General features: G+C 39.5%; 1 protein-coding gene and 1 pseudogene across 1 annotated transcript in view; one reads left to right on the forward strand and one right to left on the reverse strand.

The window, feature by feature from the left end:
- Positions 1-14493, reverse strand: part of ISM1 (isthmin 1, angiogenesis inhibitor) — a 118567-nt gene that overhangs the window by 72647 nt on the left and 31427 nt on the right. The window lies entirely within an intron of this gene.
- On the forward strand, positions 6767-7093 carry LOC102818781 (annotated as a pseudogene).

Here is a 14493-nt window from a genome sequence, read left to right on the forward strand (position 1 = left end):
AGAATCAACAGGACAAGAAGCTGGTTCTTTGAAAGATTAATAAAATTGACAAACACTGGCAAACCTAACAAAAGAAAAGAGGGAGACAAAATGCTTTTACCACATTTAGGAAGCCAGATCAGATGCTGTCATACTGGTTTTATTGATGAGAAAACTGAGACCCAGAAAGATCACATACTTGACTGGCAATAGAATTCTGAGTAAATGATCAAGTTCCCACGGGAAAACAGTGAGCTCAATGCTAGACCCTTTTAAAGGAGCATGCCCACTGCTGGGCTGGGCAGAGAGGGCATGGCAGGGAAGAGGAGCAAAAAATGTCTAGAATCCCCCACTCCTCTTTTTCCAAATGTCCCTGCGAGGTTTACTGTGTCAGTCTGGCTGTGGCCCTGTCCTCTGAACACAGCCAGGGCGGGAGGGCTCTTGCAGGCAGAGTCCCGAGTCCTATTTGTTTCCAGATTCACAGTATTTTCCTTTATACAGTGATTTTTCCACCAGTGGGTGTGGGAAACTGACACCCTGCATCTTATACTACATCCAGAGCTCTGCAGCAGTTCCAGAAAAGCACCTTCTCTGGATTTTTGGCACCTCCCCCATGGAGCTTGTCCTATCTGACTCTGCTTGTCCCACCTCCAAAACCAGAACTTGGTAAATGCATTTTGGAAAGCAAAATCTCAATGTACCAGGTTTCACTGAGCTCTGGATATATACAAGAATCTACACTAAATGCCATGGATTATAAAAAAGAAGGAAGATGTTATTATCTTAAGAGTCTTACTTTGTTTTGATAGATGGAGTGAAGAGTAGGGAAGATACATAATCATATATTTATACACATACATACATACATTTCACCTTGAAAGTTCATGGAAAAGCTTTTGTTGCAAGTCCAGAATGTTTGCAGCTTGAAATGGTGGAGAAGGCTTTATCAGTCAAGGGGACACCATGAGAGGACAAAGAGTGTAGAGAGGGCACAGGATTAGTAAGAGTCCAATTTGGCTACAAATTTAGCCTGTAAAGCAGTGATGAAGGAAGGGCAGGAAGGTTGATTCATTCCAGATATGGAATTCTGCAATACATGTTGTCGGGTAAGGAATGGGAAATCATTGGAAATTCTCGAGCAAGGAAGGGTAACATTTTTTTAAGAAAGTGACTGAGTATTATATTCTGAGTTGAATATACCATACTAGAGAGTTTAGGGAAACAGTCATGTTATGGACTAACAAGAGCAGGCAGGCACTTAGTACATGTGAAAGAAAGTATGGTAGGTAGCTTCTGAAATGGTTCTCAATGGCCCCTGTCTTCCATAATTCACATACTGTGCAATACCTTCCCTTTGAGTGTGTGCTGGACCTAGTGATTTGCTTCTAATCAAAATCAGTTGTCGTGGGGTTGATTCTGACTCAAGGTGACCCCATATACTTAAGAGAAGTACTGTGTGCTTCACAGGGTTTTTGATGGTTGTGATCACAAAGGGTTTTTGATGGTTGTGATCACTCCGAAGTGCATCACCAGCCCTTTCTTCTGAGGTTTCTGAGCACCTCAGAAACAGTTTGCACACTTGAAGGAACTACAGAATATATCAAGAGTGATGGAATGTCACTTCTAAGACTAGGTTGAAAGAGATGTGAAATTTATCTTGCTCTTATTCTTTCTCTCTGGATCTTCTCATTTGTTTGCTCTGGTGAAGCCAGTGGCTAGTGTATGAATCATTCCCCAAGAAATCGAGGATTCCCTGTGTTAATGTTGTTATTGTTAGGAGCTGTGGAGTCAGTTTTGATTCATAGTGACTGTATGTACAACTGAATTAAACACTGCCCAGTCCTGTGTCATCCTCACAATTGCTGCTATGTTTAAGCCCATTGTTGCAGTCACTGTGTCAACCCATTTAATTGAGTGTCTTCCTCTTTATTGCTGACCCTCTACTTTACCAAGCAGGATATTTGTATCCAGTGATAGCATGTCCTTCATGATAAGATGTCTAAAGTATATGAGACGAAGCCGCACAATTCTCATTTCTAACTGGCATTCTGAGTATAATTCTTACAAGACAATCTGCTTGCTTTTCTGACAGTCCACGTGTATATTCAGTATTCTTTGCCAACACCATAATTCAAATGCATCAATTCTTCTTTGGCCTTCCTTATTAATTATCCAGGTTTCGCATGCATTTGAGGTGACTGAAAATATCATGACTTGGGTCAAGCACACCTTAATTCTCAGTGACATCTTTGCTTTTTAGCACATTAAAGAAGACTTTTGTAGCACATTTGACAAATGCAATATGTCATTTGATTTCTTCTTGACTGTTGCTTCCATGGGTGTTGATTGTGGATCCAATTTAAATTAAATGCTTGATCTTTTCTCCATTTATCATGATGTTACTTACTGACCCAGTTGTGGGTAGTTTTGTTTTATTTGTGTTGAGATTTAATCCAAGGCTTTGATCTTCATCAACATGTACTTTAAGTCCTCTTATTTTCAACAAGCAAGGTTGTATCATCTGCATATTACAGGTTGTTAATTAATATTCCTCTAAGCCTGATTCTGATTCCATGTTCTTCTTTATAATGTCTAGCTTTTCAAAATACTGCTAAGCATACATATTGAATAAATATTGTGAAAGGGTACAATCCTGACATAGACCTTTTCTGATTTTAAGCCATGTAGGAGTCCTGGTAGTGTAATGGATTATAACCTGGGTTGATACCTGGAAGGTCAGTAATTCAAATTTACCAGCCAGTCCTTGGAAGAAAGATGAACCTTTCTGCGTCTGTAAAGATTTACAACCTCAGAAGCCCTATATAGGGTCACTATGAGTCAGAACCAACTTGTTGGCACACAACCACCACCACTACCACCAGTATCCCCGAGTTCTGTTTGGACAACTGCCTCTTGGTCTGCATACAGGTTCTGCAGTGGTCAAAAGGTCAATGAAATGAAATCCCTTTGAAAATCAACTGAGTGAGCTTGGAAGGTTTCTTTCAGTTGAATCTCATGATGACTGAAGCTCTGCCTGATCCCTTGTTCAGAGTCTGTGAGAGACCGTGAGTATCAGCGGCTCCCAGATAACTTGTGCCTGAATTCCAGCCCCCCACAAATTATGATGGAGTCCTGGTGTGGTGCTGTGGGTTAATGTGCTGGACTGCAAAGTCGTTTGAACCGCAAATTTGGCGGTTCAAGCTCACCAGCCACTCCTCAGAAACCCTGTACAGGGTCACGATGGGTCGGAACCGACTTGACGACACTTAACAACAACAACAACAAACTATAAGATAATAAACATGTTCTCTTAAGCTGCTATGTTTGGGGGTAATTTGTTATATAGCAACAGATATCTAAGACATGGAGGCAGGTACCTAACCATCATGGGGAGGGAAGGGAATAAATGATCTTTGGGATTAAAATCCCAAAGTCTGAGTATCAACACCCTGTTTCTTCTAGGCTTAGTTAATTTTAGGAAATTTTCATAAAAAGAAAGCTCACCACCACCCTTTCTTTCAAAGTTTCCTAGAGCTGACTGAAGAAACATGACTTGATTTTCAATTTCAAATGACCCAGGATGATACATTCCAACAGAATGAGGGCAGGAAATTAATACCATATAAGAAGCCAGGCTGATGCTTCTGAATCTGACACTTGGGAGGAATACACCTTCCCTTTTAATATCCCTTATTCTCCCCTAATTTTGCATTGGTACTTTTTAGGGGGTAGGTGAGAAGAGAAATATATCCTTTCATAATAAAATGAGTCATTCCGCAAATGTGGTTAAAAAAACACATTTTGAGTTGATGATGACTCATAGCATCCCCATGTGTGTCCGAGTAGAACCATGCTCCACAGAATTTCCAATGGCTGCTTTTCCAGAAACAGATTGTCAGACCTTTCTTCTGAGGTACCTCTGAGAGGACGCAAACTTTCACCCTTTCAGTTAGTAACCAAACACACTAATAAATGTATTGTTGTTTTTAAGTGCCGTCAAGTCGGATCTGACTCATAGCGACCCTGTATAAGGTTTCTGATGAGCAGCTGGTAGATTTGAACTGCAGATCTTGTGGTTCGCAGTCCAGTACTTAACCTGCAGCGCCACACCAAGAGTCCATGATGTATTAATGTATTATGCATTAGTAGCATCAAAATACCTGAATGATGCTGTTGTTGTTGTTAAGTGCTATTGAGTCTGTTCCTACCCATAGCAACTCTTTATAGGGTTTCTGAAGAGTGACTGATGAGTTTGAACCACTGATCTTGATCAAAGTTTAAATCGACTTGGTAGTCCAGCACATTACCCCACAGTACCACCCCAGGACTTGGTTTCATTGTTTGAATTATCGAAGTATACAGCAAAGCCAAAACTATACTTGTCAACTGTGGAGTGAAATATTCCTGCTAAAACTCTGTAATGTGTTTTCATATGAAGCATGATTGTTTGTAACTAAATTCCTTTTGCTGGTATTCTTGCTGTGAGGAAAAATGACAAAAATGCCTAGCTACATAACTTGTAGATCTTAAGAATATATATGGTTAAGAGAAATAACCACACACTAATTTTTATTAGCTAAGGCTGTGTTTTTAGATACAGTATCTCCCATGGCTGTGGTAAACATCTGTATTTCAGCTTGACCTCCGTTAAGACTGGTCATCTTTATGGTGAAAGACTGCCACCTCTGCTCAAATACAAGTCAGAGATGGGCTGTTACAAACCAAATCTTCTACTCTTCTATACTTTTACTTCTGTCTTTGAAAGTGCAGGCAAACCTCTGCAGTTAGTCCAAGATTGAGCTAAACTTTCTTTCTGTCTGGCTTTATTTTGCCTGACTATGAGTGAAAGAGGCAATAGCAAAGTACACTATTTGTGTTTGTCTACAAGCACTAGCTTTTGAAACTTGCTAATGAGGTTTTTCTCTCTCTTTCTGTATCAGTTCCTCCTACATTGCAGCTGTGGCAATAGATGAACATTCCCTTTCACCAATATGAGTACTGAGGTCTGTCTTGTTTCCATTAAGACAAATATGTTATCAGGGTAATGAAAAACTAAGTTCATTTTTTCTTCCAATACCTATATCAGAGAAATGGTACCTGCTACAATAACTAAGTAGCCCTAGTAGTGTAAAGGATGACAAGCTGGGCCGATAACTGCAAGGTCAGCAGTTTAAATTTACCAGTTGCTTCTCAGTAGAAAGATGAGCTTTTCTGCTCACGTAAAGATTTACAGCCTCAGAAACCTATACAGGGTCACTACGAATCAGACCTGGCTCAAGAGACAAAACTACCACCACCACTCTAACTGCAGAAATATTATGAACCTATAGGTCCGGTATTCCATCAAAAATAGGTGGCAATAACTCCTACCTAAATTATATTTTACCTACTAATTTCTAGATAAATCATTACAGGCCAATAAATGCTTAAAGGTGATAAATTCTGGACATGTTTAATTTCTTCCTTGGAGGTCAGCTATGGGGAAGAACGAAGTGATGTCTTGTATTTTAAGAAGTGAGGGGCTGCATGGCAGTTAATAATGTTCAGATTATCAGTAATGGCTTAGTGATATGCATTAGTTGAGGAGGAAGAAAGAGGACAAACAGCTGAGAGCACAGGCCTAAATGTTAAACCCTACAGTGTGTACTGAGAGTCTTCAATGTGTCCTTCACGACAGTGGATATTTCAAGTCTAAGGCTGCAAACTCCAATGAACTTCTGGGCAATCCCTCATTCACTGGAAATTTAAGCTTCTGGTACTTAGTTTTCTTTACCTCATGTTATCCTTTTTGGTAACTTTAACATTTATGTGGATGACCTTTTCTAACTCCTAGGCCTCCCAGTTCCTTGGCCTCCTCACCACCAACAATCTTTTCTTCCACTTTACCTCAGCCACTCTCTTCCCTAGATCTTTGCCTCAGCAAACATTCTACACTCTAACACTTTTGTTATTTGAATTCATTTACAGTGTATTTGAACTCACTGAGCTCTCATTTTAATCATCCCCTTGCAACTCCCCTCAACTCTCCTGCCCTGTCCCCTCCTTCAGAAAGACCTATTTGACTAACAAAACCTAAATTTTTGTGGACCCAATGATACAATTTCTCAAGGTTAGCATCTAGGTAGCTGGATTATGGGGAAAATAACATTTCCCCATTTGACAAACTTATTTCAGTTTAGATTCATGTTCACAAATTCAAATGAGTTCACTGTACTGCTCTAAAATACTTTCCTAATAATCTTGAGTATCCAAGATTCCTATTTCATGCCTTCTTTCTTCAAATTTCTTACTTGTTCTCATTGATCTTACTTTCAACTTCACTGAAGGAGCAAGAGTCATTGAATGGTACCAGATTCCCAACATTCTATCTACACACTGTAGATAGAATGTTTTCTCTCCCTCTTTCTAATTGTTACATGGAAGGAGCTTCACTGCTTCTATCAAAAGCCAATTCCTGAGACTGTTGGATTTCCAAATGCAAAAGAATACAGTTTTATCAAATGCGAAAATTAACTCAAAATGGATCAATGACCTAAAACTAAACACTTTTTAGTATAAAACATAGAGGTGATTCTTCAGGACCTTGTATTCGGCATTGGTTTTTAATATGATATCAAAAGAATGAACAACAAAAGAAAAAAATCAAAAATTTAGATGATATCAAAATTGGAAATGAGCATCTCCTTTTAGGCTTCTATCCAGTCCACGGTGGCCACGGTAGGAAGCACCTTCCCCACAGGATATCAATGCAAGCCTGAATAAGAAAACAATTTCTTTCACCTATGCCATGGCCTATCAGTTATACAGAAATCCCACTTTGGGAAACAGTCTTCAGGAGAGCCTAGATGAGCTCATACAGTCTCAACAGCTCACTACCCAACTTCAAGTTCTACTTCAGATTGATAAGGCTATAAATTCAGCACTGGCTCAGAGGGTTAGGAACAGAGTCAATTTTAGGGCCTCTCTAAATATGTACAGATTCTGTGATAATGTGTGGACCTTTGTTTTGAATGATGTTGAATTCAGAGCGGTGACAGAGATTATTAAAGTGGATAAAGTAAACAAACTTGTAGCCTGAGATGGTAAAAATACTGACTCCAATACTACGGAATGAAAGGGAAAAAATGGCTTTTTCATGCCATCTTCTGTTACTCATCACCTTTTGAAAAGAAGCATAGAAGAGGCTTTTCTTATTTATTCTAACAATGCAGAGATGACTGCACAGTGTTATACTACCAAAGAATTCCAGTAGAAAGATGCTTGTACCTCTGTGGCCCCTTACATTACCTTTATTTTACAGCAATGAAGAAACGTAACTTTTTTTAATGAAAAATCAAGTGTTGCCTTCCTACAAACACTCTTCAGTACACACATTTTAAAATGAAAAAACACAAATTGCAAATGATAATATCTCAAAGGACAGATTGATAATTCCTCAAAAAGTTAAATAGACAACTACCACATGTTCCAATCCTAGCTAAATGTCCCAAAAAACTGAAAGCTGAAATTCAAATAGATATTTGTATACTGCAGCATTATTCACATAACTAAGAGGTGAAAATAATCCAAATGTCTACCAACAGATGAATGAATACATGAAATGTGATATATACAAGACACTGGACTGTTCAGTCATAAAGACAAGTAAAATTCTGATTCATGCTACCACATAAGATCAGCCTTGAAAACAATTTTGCTTAGTGAAATATGCCAGACAGAAAAGTAGAAATAGTTCATGATTCCACTTATATGAGATACCCAAAATAGGCTAATTCATAGAAAGAGAATGTAGATTAGGTAGTAAGTACCAAGGTCTTGGGGTTGGGAGAAGGGGAAGTTACTGTTTAGTGGTTACAAAGTTTCTGTTTAGTGTTATGAAAAGTTTTGGAAATAGCAGTGGTGACTGTGCAAAACTATAAAAGACTTTAAAAAAAAATGTTTTATCAGTTTTACCTTCAATAAATGCTACACTTTGTTACAGCTCAATGATTGCAATCCCCTCCATGCAACGCAGTTATCCAACTTCTTCCCTGTGAATCCTATTTCCATTCCACCCATTTTCCCATCCCTTCTCAACTTTGTCCATGGGTCCATGCTGCGCTTTTGATTTTAAATGATTGCCCATTCCATGGCATGCATACCTTACTGGTGTGATTGGCCCCCCATATACCTATCTACTACTTAGCTGAAAATTGAGCCATGAGGGTGAGTACCTTTCCAGACCTGACAGGTGGTCCAGGGCTATAGTCTTGGGACCAGACCCTCCAGCGTCTTTCTGGCTAGTAATCCTAGTCTTCTTTTTTTTTTTTTTTTTTTTTTTTTAATAATTTAAATTTTTGTTCCTTATTTTCTCCCACTCTTTCCAGTACCTTCTAATGTGATCTCTTTCAGGGCAGTTGGGAGGTGTAGTTGAGCATCATCTAGTTCTTCTGGTTTCAGAGTCATGGAGACTGATGTTCACATGTTCCAGTAGTCTGCTGACTAATTGATTCCAAGCATCGTCAGTTCTCACCACTCTTCTTTTTTCTGTGCAACAAATACTTGCACCTTAGATGGTTGCTCATGAACTTTTAGGATCCCAGATGCTACTCACCAAAGTAGGATGTAGAACATTGTCTTTGTGGATTATGCTATGCCAACTGACCATGGTGTCCCCTGAGATTATGATCCTGAGCCCTCAGTCCCAGCAACTCATTGCCTTAAGTTGTTTGATTGTATCTAAGATATATTTTCTTAAATCATTTTGCTCTATTAAACTAATAGGTGTGTTTGCTGCCAAGATAAATATTCATGTACAAATATCCTCTTTCAAACCCTTGTATATTTGTGTATCTACTCCCACTCTTCCTCCCATACCCAATTTAGTCTGTGGATCTGTCCATATATGAACTTGCAGAACACTGTTGTTCCAAGGTTGTATCTATACAACTATTTACCTCTATCCCCTTTAGCCTTTGCATATCTCCCTGTGTCTTCACCTGCCTTCATCATTTTCTGACAACGTCTCTCTTCTTGTAAATTGTTTTTCCCATCACTCAAGTTAACATGTGTCTAACCTCTAGTCTTTTAATTACTTTCCCTTCACTCCAATCCCTGGTAACCAACAACAAATGTTTCTTTTAGCATGAAAACCTTTTCTTAAGTTTTCACATTAGTGGTCTCATGCAATATTTGTTCTATTGTGAATGATTAATTTCACTCAGCATAATGTTCTCCAGGTTCATCCATGTCATGAGCTGTTTTGCAGATTAATTGTTATTCTTCACCATTGTATAGTATTCCACTGTGTGTATGTACCAAAATTTGTTTATCCATTCTTCCATTGATGGGCATTTAGGCTGTCTCCATCTTTTTGTTATTGTAAATAGTGCTATAGAGAAGATGTTGTTGTTAGATGCCATCAAGATGGTACCAACTCATAACAACCCTATGCACAACAGAATGACACACTGCCCAGTCTTGGGCTAACTCACAATTGTTACCATGCTTGAGTCCATTGATGCTGCCATTTTACAAATCCATCTTGCTAGAGGTCTTCCTCTTTTTCTCTGACCCTCCACCTTACCAAACATGATATCCTTCTTCAGCAACAGGGCCCTCCTGACAACATGTGCATATATCTATTAAGGTTATAGTTCTCTTTTCTTGAGGATATATGCTAAGTAGAGAGATTGCTGGGTCATAGGGTATTTCTATTTCCAGCTTTCTGAGGAAGTGTTATATATTTTCCACAGTGGTTGAACCATTTTACAGTTCCACCAGCAATGTAGGAGGGGGCCAGTCTCTCCACACCCTCACTAGCATTTGTTGTTTTCTATTTTTATGAACTTTGCTATTAAAAATGGTATCTCATTTTTGCTTTGATTTGCATTTCTCTAAGGGCTAATGGGGAGTCCTGGTGTGGTGCTATGGATTAATGCGCCAGACTGCAAAGCCGTTTGAACTGCAAGGTTGGTGGTTCAAGCTCACCAGCTGCTCCTTGGAAACCCTATACAGGAATCGACTCGATGGTACTTCACAACAACAACAACAAGGGCTAATGGAGTCCTAGTGTGGTGCTGTCGGATAAGAAGTGGACTGCAAAGAAGATTTAAACTGTAAAGGTGGCGGTTCAAACTCACCAGCTGCTCCTTGGAAATTCTATACAGGGTCCTATGAGTTGGAACCGACTCAATAACACTTAATAACAACAATGGCTAATGATCATGGACATTTCTTTATATGTTTGTTGAATGCCTGAATGTCTTCCTTGGTCAAGTGTCTGATCCTGTCCTCTGTCCATTTTTAAATTGGGTTATTTGTAGAATTTTTTTAAGAGCTAAAAGTCAATTTTGACTCATAGCAACCCTGTTTAGGGTTTCTGAGAGCAGCCTCAGAAGCCTGTTAATTGTAGTTAACAGCCCAATGCTTATCCTTCAGTGCCACACCGGGACTCTGTAAAAGGAACTAATGCTCCTAAATTATACATGTAAAATGGTTAGAATGGTAGATTTTTTAATAATTTTTTTTAAAGCCCAATTCCCCCACTTACTATCATGTCTACTGGAAGAATTGACTCCTTAGCCCCCTTAGTTCTCACTCAATCTTGCATCATTAACTTTTCCTCTTCTACTGGATTATTTTCATCTTCATCAAACATGCCCTGATATCTTTCATCTGTAAACAAATGAGCCAGAAAACTCTATTTATAGCAAAACATCCCTAAGACTTATCTATATATTCTATCTCTACTTTCTCACCTCCCACCTCTTTACTCAGTAGATGTTGGCATCTGTATACATAATGCCTCTGAAACAGCTCCCATCAAGGCCACCAGTGACTGCCATGTTGAGCAGTTGATGAGACACTTCTGTGTCTTCATCTTCCTTGCTCTTTCAGCAGTCGTCAACACGGGTAGTCTCTCCTGGAAACGCTCCCTCCACTTTTGTGACAAAACTCCTTGGCTTCCCTCCTAAAACTTCAGTCATGCCATCTCAGTCTCAGCTCCAAATGTATTTGACCCCTTCCCTATTCATCATTTTCACTAAAATGTCCCAATACCAACAAACAAAGCCCATCAGTTGTCTCCCAGTTGGTTCTGACACATGATGGTTGTAGGTTTGTCGGAGTGGTGCTGTGCTCCATAGACATGGCCCTAAAGGACTAAAACTGAGTCCAAAGCTTCCAGCTAATATAAAGAGAGGGGGGATACACAAGAACACCCACACTTGCAGACAGTACCCGTTTGACCTAGCATCAATGGCTGGAGGATCAGAACATGACTAGAGGAAGAAACAACAGGAATGGGGGAAAGGAGTAACCCACTATAAGTGGACAATCCTGACCTATGCTTGTGGATGCAGTATGACAAAGGATGGGACAAATCTCTACATTGAGGATCACTGCCACACCCTTGGTACACAGGCTTGACAGGGAGGGGGAACTTAGATATTGACTACAAAGGCAAGAAGTGACTGGCTTACAAGCTTTCAAAAGGGAACCTAGCTCCAGAGGATACAGGGAAAGGTAGAACCTCCACTTAATTGTTTTCAACAATTGACACAGAGGCAGCAACAATGGGCTCAAACATAACAACAATTGTGAGATGTGTAGGACTGGGCAGTGTTTCATTCTATTATACATATAGGGTTACTATGAGTTGGAATCAACTCAATGGCACCTAACAACAACAAACATCCATCACAATCTATAATAATTATTAAGTTATTTTTCAATCTCTCCTTCCAGAATATAGGCTGGATCTATATTAAATCCTCAGTATCTAGCACAATGCTTGCATATAATAGACACTATGCAATGCTGAATGCAATAGTGGAATTTAAGAGTGTTTATTATGACTGGGCTGTGCTCTGTATGCATATGTTTCAGTTACCTTATTGTAATTCTATTATCTCTGAAATCAAAGAGACATCTTTCTGTTCATTATGTTTTAACATCTGTGACCTTGAACCTCACAGTAACCATGACATTGAGAAAGTCGGGCATGCATAGATAAACTTCCTACAATGCTCTTTATCTAGCAGGCCCATGATGATGCTTAAAAATGCTCAAAAGCAGGGGGTTTTGTGACTTTGTGAAAGAAGACTGGCCTGGGAGTCAATCTACCTATAGTTTGAGTTGATTCCACTACTAATGAGTAGTATGGTATTTCATTGAGGCAGTAGTGGTGGTGCAAAGGCAGAACTCTCCACATCTATGAAGGTGACCTGTTTTTGATTCTCAGCCTATGCACTTCCTGCATAGCCACCAGTAGTCTGTGGAAGCTTGCATGCTGCTGTGATTCTGGACTGGTTTTAGTGGGGTTTCCAGATCACAATGAGCTAGAAAAAAAGGCTGGACTTTCTACTCCCCAAAATCAGCCAATGAAAACCCTATGGGCATTAACAGTCGGATTCACACTGATCATGGGGATTGCACAGGTCTGGGCAAGATTTTGTTCCATTTATATGGGGTTGTCATGAGTTGGGGGCCAGCTCAATGGCACCTAATAACAACAACAACAGTCTTGAGTAAATCCTTTTTCTCTTAAGGTCTTGGATTCCTCATCTGTGAAATGAGAGATTGGGACTGGTTTCCATATTTATGGCCAACAACAAAATTCTAGGGTTTGGTGAATGTCAGCAACTTGCTTTTTAAGAAGATAACCTCATTATGTTTGGAAGAATGGGGTTGATGAATCCCTGGATCAACCCAGTGTGCTGGAAGGTGACCACACCCATAGTCACATGCAGTGACTCCTGTATACATAAGCATCTGTCATAGGTCCATGATTCCTGGTAACACAAAAAGCACTTTGACTGTTAGTACCAAGACACACAACTTTCTGGAGGCATTTGTTGTTGTTAAGTGCCATCTAGTTGTTTCCAACTCAGAGTTGGAACTATAGTGACTCTGTCTAGGGCTTCTGAGTAGTGTGTTGGTGGGTTTAAACTACCAACTTTGTGGTTCAAACTGACCTTGTGGTCCAGTGTTTATCCTACAGTGACATACCAGGACTCCATTTGTAGGCAAGGTTGTTGTTGCTGTTGTTAAGTACCATCAATTAAGTTCCAACCCATAATTACCCTTATAGAGATTCCGAGGAGTGGCTGGTGAGCCTGAACTTCCAACCTTGCAGTTCAAACCGAATTTGCAGTCCAGTGCATTACCCACAGTACCACACCAGGACTCCATTTGTTGTCACAGCCATGCCTAATTATTAAAGTGAAATTTCCAATAAAGAGCTTTTCTCAAATATCAAGGGGAACTTGCAGATGGATCCTGATATCGCCCCAGGCTACGCACATGGGGTTTTGTGGGTGGTAAGTTTTCCTTTTAAAGGGTGTCTGTGTAGGCCTGAAGACAGTTCTTACCATTTGCAAAGGCACTATTTTACTGGCAAATTTCCACAGTGTTTCTACTTAAAGCATAGCCTAAGTGGCATGAAATACTCAATGCCAAAGAAAAAACACACACATATGTTGTTGTTGTTAAGTGCCATAGAGTCGATTCTGACTCATAGTGACCATGTATAGGGTTTCCGAGGAGCAGCTAGTGAGCTTGAACCGCCAACATTACAGTTCAAATGGTTTTACAGTATGGCACATTAACCCACAGCGCCACACCAGGACTCCTTGTAGGAGTACTCAAAATAAGAAAATTGAATTAATGACTTAAGTAATCTTCGATCAGCCATTCAGAAGCCCAGAGATGAGAAAAGATTTCTCTTAGAGAGTAGCTCTTTAAACTGCGATTCCATCTCTTATTTTCCCTTTCTGTTTACTTAGTTCACAATAGGAAGATGGGAATTGTACTCATCTTGCTCCCACAGCATTCAAGTCTCCTCTTACATTGTGTTACATCACTTTATAGTTAAGTTAGCTGGGTCTGCACTGAGCTCACATCCCCTACTTCCAATTCTCTCTTTGGAAACAAATGTACAGCCAAAGACACCAGTTTGAGTCATCCCAAAGTGTTGCATTCATTGTCAAAAAGAACATATCCAGATCAGTCATGAAGTACAACACTATGATAGGATAATATCCATGTGCCTACAGGGACGTCTAGTTAACAACACTATTGTTCAAACTTATGCACAAACCAATAAAGCCAGTGAGGATGAAATAGAAGGATTCTACCAACTTCTTCAATCTGAAATCAATCAAACATGCAATCAAGATGTATTGAACATTACTGTGATTGGAATGCAAAGGTTGGGAGCAAAGAGGAAGGATCAGTAGATGGAAAATATGGTCTTGGTGATGGAAATGATGCTGGAGAACTCATGATGGAATTCTGTAAAATCAATGATATGTTCATTTCAAATACCTTCTTTAGATAGCATAAGAGTGCCTATATGCATGGACCACACCAGATGGAATACATAGAAATCAAATTGACTACATCTGTGAAAAGAGATGATGGAAAAGCTACATATCATCAGTGAAAACAAGGCAAGAGGCAGACTGTTAAACAGACCATCAATTACTTATATGCAAATTCAAACTGAAGCTGAAGAAAATGAAAACAAGTCCA

Source organism: Chrysochloris asiatica, unplaced genomic scaffold (genome assembly GCF_000296735.1).
Source record: "Chrysochloris asiatica unplaced genomic scaffold, ChrAsi1.0 scaffold00080, whole genome shotgun sequence".
In the NCBI taxonomy this organism is placed as follows: Eukaryota; Metazoa; Chordata; class Mammalia; order Afrosoricida; family Chrysochloridae; genus Chrysochloris; species Chrysochloris asiatica.